The following is a 13072-nucleotide window of genomic DNA, read 5'->3' on the forward strand; positions in this document are numbered from 1 at the left end:
ATATATATATATATATATATATATATATATATATATATATATATATATATATATATATATTGTGGTGAAGCCTTCGAACAGTGGGTCGTCCTCTCCAGCGCCTTCTAGTGGGTTGCCCTTTTTAGCAAGAAGAAGAGCAGCTCGTGCAGAGAGTCGGTACCCGCATTGACTGTCACTGTCAAGCATCGTCGACAACCGTCCGCCAATAAACGTCTCAACAATTTGGTGGAGGTGCTGGGTAGAAGGCACGGTGCGGGATCGTAGCTCCAGGGGCATCAAATGCTAACCGAAGGTGTTAGAAGGGCACAGCACTCTCGGCAGCGTGGAACCCATCGAAGACGCACAAGTCATGGATCAACCTGATGACACGCACTGCCGAAGTTCCAATACGCTTAGTGCTGTTTCTACATCTGTTTTATCATCCGCTGATGTATTTGGTCCTTCCATTGCCGACAACCTTACGCCGGTCCAGCGCTCCCAGCTTCTGGCCCTGTTGGAAGAATTCCGCTCTTCTTTTGATGTCTCTCAACCTTCTCTCGGCCGCACATCGACTGTTACGCATCGCATTGACACAGGCGCACAACCACCACTACGGCAACGTCCATATCGCGTATCTCCCACAGAACGCCGTGTAATCAACGAGCAAGTGGACGACATGCTACGCCGCGATGTTATTCGACCCTCTAACAGCCCCTGGGCATCTCCTGTCGTTCTCGTCGCGAAGAAGGACGGTTCTTTGCGGTTCTGTGTGGACTACCGACGTCTCAACAAGATCACTCGTAAGGACGTGTACCCACTACCGCGTGTGGATGACGCGATTGACAGCCTGCAAGGAGCCGAATTTTTTTCATCTCTAGATTTGCGCTCAGGGTACTGGCAAGTACCTATGGCTGAAGACTCTCGACCGAAGACCGCTTTCGTCACTCCCGACGGCTTGTACGAATTCAACGTCATGCCGTTTGGGCTGTGCAATGCGCCTGCCACCTTTGAGCGCATGATGGATACCGTCCTGCGTGACCTGAAATGGCACACGTGCCTGTGCTACCTCGATGACGTCGTCGTTTTCGCTCCGGACTTCTCAACGCATCTTCAACGCCTGCGGCATGTTTTAACGCGTCTGAGTGACGCCAGTTTGCAACTGAACCTGAAGAAGTGCCGATTTGCAGCTCGGCAGTTGACAATACTCGGCTACGTCGTGTCCAAGGACGGAATTCTCCCCGATCCAGCCAAGCTTCGGGCCGTGACCGAGTTCCCCAAGCCGACATCCATCAAGGAACTGCGCAGTTTCTTAGGACTGTGTTCCTACTTTCGGCGCTTCATCCGAAACTTCGCGTCTATCGCATCGCCGCTGACAAAACTCCTCGGTAGTAACGGGCCTCTCCATTCGTGGTCATCACAGTGTGACGACGCATTCACAACGCTTCGTCGTTTACTGACGTCGCCTCCCATACTCCGCCACTACGACCCTACTGCCCCTACAGAGGTACACACGGACGCCAGTGGTGTCGGTCTCGGCGCTGTCCTTGCGCAGCGCAAACCAGGGTTCCCGGAATATGTCGTGGCGTATGCAAGCCGTACGCTTACAAAAGCCGAGACTAATTACACCGTCACTGAGAAAGAATGTCTGGCAATCGTGTGGGCCCTTACCAAGTTCCGACCTTATTTATATGGTCGCCCATTTGATGTAGTCACCGACCATCACGCACTATGCTGGTTGTCCTCATTGAAAGATCCCTCAGGCCGTCTCGCCCGGTGGGCACTTCGCCTGCAAGACTACGACATCCGCGTGCTGTACCGCAACGGAAGGCAACATGCTGACGCCGACGCCCTGTCGCGCTCTCCCTTGCCTGACGACAATGCCCACGACTCAGCGTCTCACCTTGCCGTTTCTTCCATTAGCATTCATGCCGTTGCTACTGAACAGCGCAAGGATCAATGGATTGCCTCACTGATAGACTTGCTGACTGATCCATCCACTCCATCCACTCGCGCGTTGCGTCGTCAAGCCCACCATTTCGCCGTTCGCGACGACCTTCTCCACCGACGCAATTACAGCGGTGACGGCCGCCAGTGGCTACTAGTCATACCCCGCAGTCTGCGCTCTGACATATGCGAATTCTTTCATACTGATCCGCAATGTGCGCACTCCGGCGTATCGAAGACTTACCAGCGCATTCGCCAACGGTACTTTTGGCGCGGCATGTACCGCTATGTGCAGAAATTCGTTCGCTCCTGCATAGAATGTCAGCGCCGCAAAACTTCAACGAACCTGTCGCCGGTAGGTCTGCAACCTCTACCTTGCCCTGCCAGGCCATTTGGGCGCGTTGGCATTGATTTGTATGGGCCACTTCCACTAACGTCGGCCGGTAACCGCTGGGCCATTGTTGCTGTGGACCACCTCACGCGATACGCCGAAACTGCCGCTCTCCCCGCGGCTACAGCGAGCGATGTGGCCTCCTTCCTGCTCCAACGATTCATGCTGCGACACGGTCCACCTCAGGAACTGCTCAGTGATCGAGGCCGCGTCTTCCTGTCTGAAGTCGTCGAAGCCATTCTCAAAGAGTGCAACGTTGTTCACCGCAAAACTGCTGCTTACCACCCGCAGACGAATGGCCTTACTGAACGCTTCAACCGTACGCTCGGCGACATGCTCTCCAAGTACGTCGCCGCCGATCACACAAATTGGGATTCTATTCTACCCTTCGTCACCTACGCATATAACACCGCCCCTCAGAGCACTACTGGCTTTTCACCTTTCTTTTTATTATATGGAAGGCACCCATCGCACACCATCGACACTATACTTCCGTACAAGCCAGATCCGTCAGAGTGGGCGCCTATTTCTGCTACAGCCAAGCTTGCTGAAGAGTGTCGAGAGCTCGCAAGGACCTTTAAGCGCATGATCAAGAGCGGCAAAAAGGCATTCGCGCTGACACCAGCACCACTGCGCCCATGTTCCTCCCTGGAGCGCTCGTCTGGCTCTCGATCCCTACCACTTCAACTGGCCTATCTTCAAAACTATTGCCCAAATACGAAGGCCCCTACCGTGTCGTCGAACGCACTTCCCCTGTAAATTACTTGATCGAACCCATCGAACCATCTTCGGACATGCGCCATCGAGGGCGCGACATTGTCAACGTGGAGCGCCTCAAAGCCTACCACGACCCGCTCATAGTAACCAGCTGCTAGGTCGCCAGGCGGCTCCCTCTTCGTACCCGGGGTAGTTGTGGTGAAGCCTTCGAACAGTGGGTCGTCCTCTCCAGCGCCTTCTAGTGGGTTGCCCTTTTTAGCAAGAAGAAGAGCAGCTCGTGCAGAGAGTCGGTACCCGCATTGACTGTCACTGTCAAGCATCGTCGACAACCGTCCGCCAATAAACGTCTCAACAATATATATATATATATATATATATATATATATATATATATATATATATATATATATATATATATATATATATAGTTTCTTATTTATTCATTTACGTGTTCCTGATTCACTTGTCGTTGGACACAACGTGATTTTTTTTAGTTCACTCTATTCATTGCTGCTTCTTGTTTTTTGGCATCGTTACTTTCTTCCGTGTGTCTTATACAACTCAGCAGCGCTGCGAACTAATGCGGATTCAGCGCAATGGCTAGCCCATACTCTGCCCCATTTTTCGAGTAACGCTCTTCCACGTGCACAATACTGATCTACGTATTTCGACACTCGTTTTTAACTGCTTGCACATAACTGCTTTTTCAGTTCATAACTATTCCTATAAGATTTGTTTGTGATAGAATAGGTACGCAGACGTACGCACGCATGCACACGTACACAACTCGTCACGCGCGCCCAGGCATAATTTTAGGCACATGCTCGCACTCACGCGAACAGAAACAACACCGCGAATGCACCTACGAACACATTAGTTAGACTGAGCAAGTATTCTATTGTACCCATTACTAATTATATTTTTTTAATAAGTACTAAGTTTGTTCGCCAGTATTCTATATTTACACAGTGTTCACCGGCGAAGTATGGCTACCTTCAGCCGGCCTACAAGAAGACTAAAATGCAGACAAAAATATCACAAGGCCTAACCAACTACTATACAAGAGTTCCGGGTCACCTTGACCCCTCTCCCCCTTCAGATGTTTTGAGCTAGAAATCACATTAGCAATTGAAAAAAAAAATTACACGAAGTGCTTCAACAGAGAAATACGATTTGTGTATCCTCGCAAACGCTGCAAAGTTTCCCCCTACATAAAAGAAAGAAATCTCTGTTATATACTAAAACAATGGAGATCTTGAACCCGTGTCATTAATGCATCCCGCAATTGGCCAGCCGTAACAAGGTTTATCGGTATCGTTTAGCCATCAAAGAAGAGCATTCCTTGTTATCAAAAGAAACCCAACTCCATTGTTTCTCGGTCTTGTTGGCCGTTTGGTCTCGCTGCCATTTGGCCTCTGCTGTCACTGCTTTTGCGTAGCACAGTACTGAGAAATAGACACGTGCTAGCTTTGGTGCTAATGACTGTGGAAGCTAGTTTACCCATTTCTTTATCCACATCGGTGTGTGTCTGCGTATAAAGAACGAAAGCAAGCAGTAACAGAACGAAATAAAAAATCACAGCCTATCTACGGAATGAATGATGATGAGTGGGGCGAAGCGTCCGTCCGTCCATGCTTCCGTCCGTCCGCGGGACCATCCATTCCTCCATCCATACATCCGTCTGTCTGCCCGCGTGTCCGTCCGTAAGTCCATCCATCCATCTGTCTGACAGCCTGTTCGTGCGTCCATCCGTCCGTACGTCCGCATGTTTATCCATCCGTCCGTCTGCTAGTCAGTCCGTCCGTCAATCTACTAAACACTCCAAGTACCACCATCTCCCATCTCGCATCCCTTGTGACACATACCCGCTCTAGAGCGGGTATGTGCCACCAGTGGGTACGTACTACTACATACATACATACAAGAGATGGACAGACCCACGCTTTAAGGAGCTTCACCCCTAAAGAAAAGCAGTTCCATCACAAGTGAAAGCTGCGGGAACTGCGGATTCACGTGCATTTTTCTCGTAGTTATGTTGTGCTCTATTCTTTCGTGCTAATTTATCTTATCTGCTCTTTCGTGTCATTTTGTGTTCTTTTCGTAAGACTAAGTGACTTTTTTTACTGCCATTTCATTCTGATTACCTGACTTGTCTTGCAATTCTCACGCGTGAAACTGAGACTCCTCATGGTCTCACAAGGCATGACTGCCGCATCAATTCTACAGAATCAGCTTCGGAAAGTCTGATTCTGAGGCAACCCTAAATATGTCCAAGTGTGAGTTATAATATATGACTAAAATGCCATTTCAGACAACATTCTTTATGTTGCAATGAAAGTCAAAGTGTATGTAACATTGAAGTATTTTCGTCAACGCTGTAAAAGTCACACAAGGGAGTGCTCGTCCAACGAGAAAACAGTACTTCTGTGAGTGACGTGGCTCGTATAAAAACGACCAACGACCACGCATATCGACGCATTATGTTGTCGCTTCAACTGAAAAAAAAAACACCATTTCACGTTTTACGGTGACGTGTGTTGTTCCGTGGTCGTTTAAAAGCTTTAAAAAAAAACTTAGGTATAATGGAGACCTCCGTAGTATAATATGTATTTGAAGCTGAGCCGGGCGAAGCATCCGTGTATCTGGAGGTTAATCAGACAGCGTCTCCCGGCATAATCTGCAGCCTTATTCCCGTCTCCGAAATATACAGAGAAGAGGGAGGAGGTACAGATTAGAGAGTATACATGGCGCATGAGTGGCTGCCGCATGGAATTCAGATGACGTAACAGTGATATCAGTATTGATCAGAGGTACAAGGTGACCTGTATGTTCGAATGATATCAAACCTAACATTCAGAAATAACGCTCCCTGAATATTGCAATAAAATGTTTCCGTACACGAAAGGTCTTCTGGTTTAAGCGCTGGTCGTTTCCTAAAAAAATAAGAAAGAAAAAAAAGAAAGAGAAACTTACTTGCAATATTCAAATTTAATTTAAGCAACGTAGCACGCAAGTGATTTCGTGGAAGCCCGTTCGGCTCATGTGAATCAAACCTGGAATCTGCATTCGTGAAAACGACGCTAAACCGAGCGCTGCGTGGTGACAGCGTGAGACATGAGACGGTGGAAGGACGGTTCCTTACTTTCCTCCGCAGTTCAAAGACTAGTAGATTAAGAAGTCCGTGCTGATGCAGCGGTAAATTCGAAGGAATCACCTTGCCATTACGGCGTTGGATCGGACACGCACGGCAAGAACAATTCAAGCTGTAACCTGTTTTTCATGGGCGAAGATCCTTGAGGCTTGGGTCTGTCCATCCTCCGTCGTTGTTGTACGTAGCCACCGGGATGCGAGATGGGGGAGGCGGTACTTGGAGTGTTCACTAGGTGGACGCGTGGACGGACGCATGGACGGACGCATGGACGGACGCATGGACGGACGGACAGACAAACTGGCATACGGACGGGTGGATGGACAGACGCTCTGAGCGGGTATGTGCCACAGGGGATGCGAGATGGCGGTACTTGGAGTGTTCACTCGATGGACGCATGAACGGACGCATGGACGAACGGACAGACAGACTCGTGGACGGATGGACGGACGGACGGACGCGCTAAGCGAGTATGTGCCACAGAGGATGCGAGATGCGAGATGGCGGTACTTGGAGTGTTCACTAGATGGACGCACGGACGGGCTGACAGACAGACTAGAAGATGGACGGACGCGCAGACGTACGGACGGATGGACGCACGAACAGACGGACGGACGCATGGATGGGCACAGGGATGGTCACGCGGACAGACGGAAGCAAGAACGAACGGACGGATGGAAGCACGGACGGGCTGACGGACGGGCTGACGGACGCTTCGCCCCACTCATCATCATTCACTCCGTGGATATACTGTCTCTTTTTTACTTATTTTGAAAGGGAGATCCCATTGCATTGTTTTACTTTGGAACCTCCTTTTGTATATTATTAGTATGTAATCTTTGTACTTATTAGAAGAAAATTGATTCTCGTTCTGATAGAATTATGACAAAAGTTTCGCACCACGATGGAGTACGCACGAAATGAGGCCGACGGCAAATGATCAGAGTGGAGAAAACACAGCAAGAGCCGAAGTGCTCGCACGTGGGATGTCCCTAATGTGTTCTGTTCAACCTGAAGTGCGCCTGTGGCGTACTGATTAGGGCATTTTGCTTCGTTATTAGAGGTCCCGAGTTTAAATCCAGCCGACCGACTGACTACTAATTAACATACTTACGAATCACTTTCACTACCGCCGCCTTTTACATCAGGCTCTCATTCGCAGCTGCTCGTAGAAGCCGTATACTATCGACTTCCCTAACGACGGGCCGTTCTCCCGGTTGTAATGTCGTTACCATACCTATTTGTTAAACGTCGGCTAATTATCCGTTTCATCTTGCGCTCTCTTCTTCAAAGCGCGCCACTCTAATGTCGAAAACGTACTTTGTAGTACTTTCAGACGTTTTCGCATTTAAAAAGATTCCGAAATTGAAAAAAAAAAGAGAGGCCAGTATGTGTGAGTAAGGATGAAAGTTGGGTGAGCTAGTAATAGTTCATGATTACATATGAAGCAGCGCACGACGACAGGCACAAAAAGAACGATAGGTGTCCCTATCGTTCTTTTTGGGCCTGTCGTCGTGCACTGCTTCATATGTAATTACTAACCAGTATGTGTGAGCTACCTCAGCTACAAACGCGATGTGCATGTGTCGAAATCTGTCCAAGCTAGGTAACTCGACCCCATAGCGCTGGAGACTACACCAGGAGACAGTCAAATAAATGATGAGTTTTCAATATTCTCGTACTCTCGTCGCAGTAGGAGTGATTAAGTGCGGCCGGCTGCCCACTCAGATAATGAGCATTTAAGTGAAGGTAATTTAATTGCTGGGTAAAAATACGTGAAGAACCAACGGGATAACTTCTTATTGGGCGAGTTGGTGCTTCCTCTGCATAGATGTGTTGAATGTTCGCGGTAGTTGTGTATAAATTCGAAAGAAATGCATTATTCTTTTTTATAACTTACAGTACGCGGGTTCGTAGAACATCCATCGTGTTTCGCTTAGTGCATGCAACAACGCAGTCCTGTAAAACAGATCAGTGAGAAAGCTATAGTATATTTGAGCCAAGATGAGAACAGAAATCATTCGGTTACGCCCGAAACTCCATATTCCTGTGTTTTCTTTTATACAGTGGTATACAAGGTGTTTCAGCTAAAGAGCACCAAGCAACAAAAAGTTAGAAATGAGGGCTACGCTTGTCCATCTATCGCAGTATTGTTCTTAGCTGCATGTAGCACGTATGTAGCACATTTTTTTATTCACCAAGCACTGTAAAAAACAAAGATTGCTTAATGAACTTTTTTAAATACTGACTCTAGAGAACAAATTTCAATAGAAGACTTGAAGACTGCACTAGCTGAAGACGCATAGCGCTCATTTTTAATTCTTTTATTGCCATCTATTCCAGTATTGCTCTTAGCTGCATGTAGCACGTATGTGGCACTTTTTTTTATCCACCAAGCACGGTAAAAAACAAAGATTGCTTTATGAACTTTTAAATGCTGACTCTAGAGAAAAACTTTCAATAGAAGACTTGAAGACTGCGCTAGCTGAAGACGCGTAGCGCTCATTTTTAATTTTTTATTGCTTGGCGACTTTTTGCTGAAACACCCTGTATATAGGCGGTACAAGACAAAAACTACGTGCACAATTGTTGGCATCATGACGGGAACCGATAGTAAATTACGTTTTTCGTAATAGCAACAAGATCATTCATACCGCGAGTGGAGCTGCGCTAAGCCAGTAAAGATAAAAAAAGCGAGATATAGATTGCGAGATAACACTGATACCGACATCCCCGCACCTATTCACTACGATACCATGAATTTCGCCAACGTCTGCTTAGGTCCAATTAGGTTTTTTTACGAATAAATCATAACGGAATTTTAATTTAAATGTAGAAAAGACTTAAACAAAAACATTTTGGAAAACCATTTTCCCACAGCTTAGTGTGTCCAGAAACCAGAAGTTATCAGAAGATAAAGACGCCACACACTGTGAAATATGATGCAGCGACTTTATCCGAAATACTATGAGCAAAAAAAAAAAGAATAAGGAAGAGGGAGGGGAGAGGGGTGTCTCTCATTTGATGTCTAAATGATTTTTTTTTCAATGTTACATTTATTCTCCCCAAACCGATCCGGCAGAGCTGCTTCAATGTCAGAATAACTGGATATAGTTTACGCCAAAAATAAGAAATCGGAAAAGAAATCAAGAAGACACGAGTGGAGAGACTTTTGTGTTTGGTTTTTTTTTTTTGCCACTATAGACCACTTTTATTTTCCCAGCGCAACCTGTCACTTTCGGTCATTGTTAATCTCACACGCGGTGCTGCCCATGCCATTGTATTGATGCCAGTGGAGCACATTGGGGGTATAATGCGAGAGCGTGTCCTGCATATGAGACATCCAGTGATGGGCCACCGATGCGTGCCGCGGTCAAGATTGGCACAAAAAAAAAAACATCGTCGTGCAGAGCGTCAATTTTTATGACACATCACTTCGAGTCCTGTACCACGAAGGTCACCTTTGCAACGCACACTGTGTTGACTGGTCGTGCAGTCCATACGTTTTATTATGTGCCGGCTCAAATATCCAGCAGGACTGTGCAGATAATGCGCGATATTGAAAAGAAGCCCTGACGTCAGTCGCTTTATTATTGTATATATAGCGAAGACGAGGTTAATTAAGTGTTCTTGCTTACGTGTTGAGTTCGCGGCAACCGCCACTCGCCTTGTTAAAGATTCGTTATATCCCAGTTGATTGATTGTTCCGTGGAGTTTAACGTCCCAAAACCACCATATGAATATGAGAGATGCCGTAGTGGAGGGCTCCGGAAATTTCGACCACCTGGGGTTCTTTAACGTGCATCCAAATCTGAGCACACGGGCCGACAACATTTTCACCTCCAACGGAAATGCAGCCACCGCAGCCGGAATTCGATCCCGCGACCTGCGGGTCAGCAGCCAGGTACCTTAGCCACTAGACCACCGCGACAGGGATTGTCTTCCAGTGAAATATTTTGAAGTGTTTTTTTAATATCAGTTTGTATTTTTCTTCTGTCAGCCTCAATAAATAAGTAAGCCACCTGGATATGATGTACGGACATGGGTGTAAACAGATGTACGAGCCATATATAATCATAAGCAGCGACCTAATAATAATATTATCTGGGTTTTTACGTCCCGAAAAAGCGATACGATTGTGAGGGACGTCTCAGTGGAGAGTTCCGGAAATTTCGACCATCTGGTGTGCTTTGACGTGCAACTAAATTCAAGTACACTGCATTTTTTTCTCTCAATCAAAGTGCGGCCGTCATGGCCGCGATTCAATACTGCGACCTTCGGGCCAGCATTCAATCACCGTAACCCCACTATACCAGCGATACGGGGGTGAAACACAGAATACATTTCCCTATAAATATTTTAATGCCGTATTGTCGTTGTCTGCCCATATTAAGTAAGTAAGCCGAACCTGTGGAGTTCACTTAAAGGGAAGCTGAAGGGCTTTCAGAATTCCCTCGAACGTCGTGTTCACGAAGGACCGACATTAGTGTTGACGATGTCCTAATTGTCTTCGCGGTTGTAGCAGCAGGAGCTTTAGAACAAGCGAAATAAAAGCTTGTATTGCTACGCCCCCGTGAGCACGCTCAAAGTGCGGGCGTAGAAACATACGTCATCTTCGTTTCCTCAGGCCCGAGCAAGTGTTCTTTTTTTTATCAACTACGGCCTCCGTGACTAACCCACGACGTGGAGTTGCCGGAGCTAATCGAAGAGGCAACGCTTCAGCAGTGCTGCTGAGACAGATGACGCGGCATACCGGAAATGACGTCACCGTGTTCGCTCGGTGTCTCAAGAAGCCCAGCAGCCACCACCACTGTTTTTCCACCAAAAATTTCTATTGGCGTTCGCTTTTGAAAACCCCTCCCATCGCTTTTCTAATTCATCAGGGATCAAACTGTCCTTACACGCTCCTAAGTATCTTTTTTTTTTTGAAAAGTGCTTCTGCTTACTTTTAGGGACAATGTGTAACCACTGACTTTACTCAAACACATACGCGAAAGTGGTGAGTCGGCAGCCCGATCATGGCAACCATAGATTGTGCGTCTTTGCAAGAGTTTTCAGTGCTCTTTGTAACGCAAACGTGTCCTTAAATCAAAGGTACCGCTAGAAAAGCCGCCGTTGCGGCATATAATTGCAATTAATAAAACATTTTTTTTTCAATTGCCGAATCACACTGTTGCCAATAAAATAACTACGTATATATCCTGCATGCGAGAGTTACTGGATGCGTCACGCGAAGCTGGGAGCCCATTTATCTTGATGATAGAGAAGACCCCGTGTTCGACGTTTGGCCTTTACTGAGGTTCCTAGATCAAAGGATAGCTCTATATACAATCCAACCACTAATATTTTTCTTTTTCTAGGAGTTACTCTATAGTCACTTCAAGGACGACTGTGTCAAATCTGGAATAGACCCATTGAATTAATCTAGCTCTGTTTTTAACGCTCACTCTTGGACACATTTTGTCATATATGACTGTCCCATGCGCTCCCACAACCCCACAAAAAAATATATAGAAACTGAAAAGAAAAACTGCGACGACACCGAAACATCAAAAAAGTTGGAAGAGAAGCATTTTTTTCCCTTTTTCTCGAAACTTTTGCCGCATACCTTAGTAAGATGAACATATTACTGTCGTATTTTTCTGTACAGAAAGATAAACATACTGCGCTACATTTACTTCCATTTCTCTTTTGCCACACACACACATGTACCGTGTTACGTCGCTGCGTTTTCTTTGTCTCGATACTGTTACACAACATAATTGTTTCCGTACCTTGTCACTACTGAAAGAACCTTCGCGCAGCGAGGATATTGCATTCCTTTCGTTTCCTCTCTTGTACAGGCCTTGCCAACTCGAGCTTCAAAGCCTGGAATGCACGGAATGATGGAGACATTCTTTTATAACCCTGCTCACCACCCACGTGGGGCAGTCATACGTCAAATAAGAGGCCTTCAATCGATCTATATCACCATTACATTTCTCAGCTGATGTAGTACGTTGTTTGCAGCACGAGTCTTTTTAGTACTCAGAGCAAAAAACAGCTTCTTGCTGAAGCATTTCGCGTGGCGATCTGTTTGGCATTGACAAAATAGAGCATTCGCTGCGTGAGATATGAGCGCCATCTGGCAGTGTTCTCAAGAAACACCTGCCTGTGCAGAACCCAAGGAAATGGTCAGGTGGCAGCACCATATCATTCGCAGAGCACTTTTTCGTGAAAAGCGACACATTTTCAGCGCAGCGTAAGAGACACTAGTGTCTTTAGAATTACGTATACGTGTATTTTACAGTAAAAGAACACACCAGATCATGCTTACGTATTGAAGTTGTACCTCATATATGCTAGTATTTGCTTCTCGATTGACATTTTTCAAAAGCATGAATGCAGCCACCAGTTTAAAGTGGCTGGGCTTTCAGCAGGTGCTTAAATTTTTGGACGGTTGGCTGAACGATGCGAGTTTGACAGACTGACCATGGCCTCCGAGATCGCAGGCACCACGCCGCGCGCCCACAATCTCGGAGGCCATAGACTGACTGACCAAAACTTCCGCGTTCAAGTATCCCAAGAAAGACTACCATCCTTGAAAAAGCAAGGTTCCCCAAATGATGGTAGCATCGTCAATAGGCGCACAACGCGTTTTCCTCCGAGCACAACTTCTTCGGGTGTCAAAACGAAAGTGCTTTGCTGGCCCCCACGTCACTTCATGCGGCTCGAGTGGAAGTGCTAAAAAATGAAGCGTGTTCTCTAAAGATAGTGGACACGACGAGCACCACCTGACCTCGTGGGCTCCAGTGATGCCCTACTTCCGTCCGACATTGTTTACTTTGGGAGACTCGTTGTCTACTGGCAACGGAGAACCTGCGTTTTGGAATGTCGGCTCGCTGGAGTTACTT

This window comes from Rhipicephalus microplus, chromosome 1, assembly GCF_043290135.1.
Source record: "Rhipicephalus microplus isolate Deutch F79 chromosome 1, USDA_Rmic, whole genome shotgun sequence".
Lineage (NCBI taxonomy): Eukaryota > Metazoa > Arthropoda > Arachnida > Ixodida > Ixodidae > Rhipicephalus > Rhipicephalus microplus.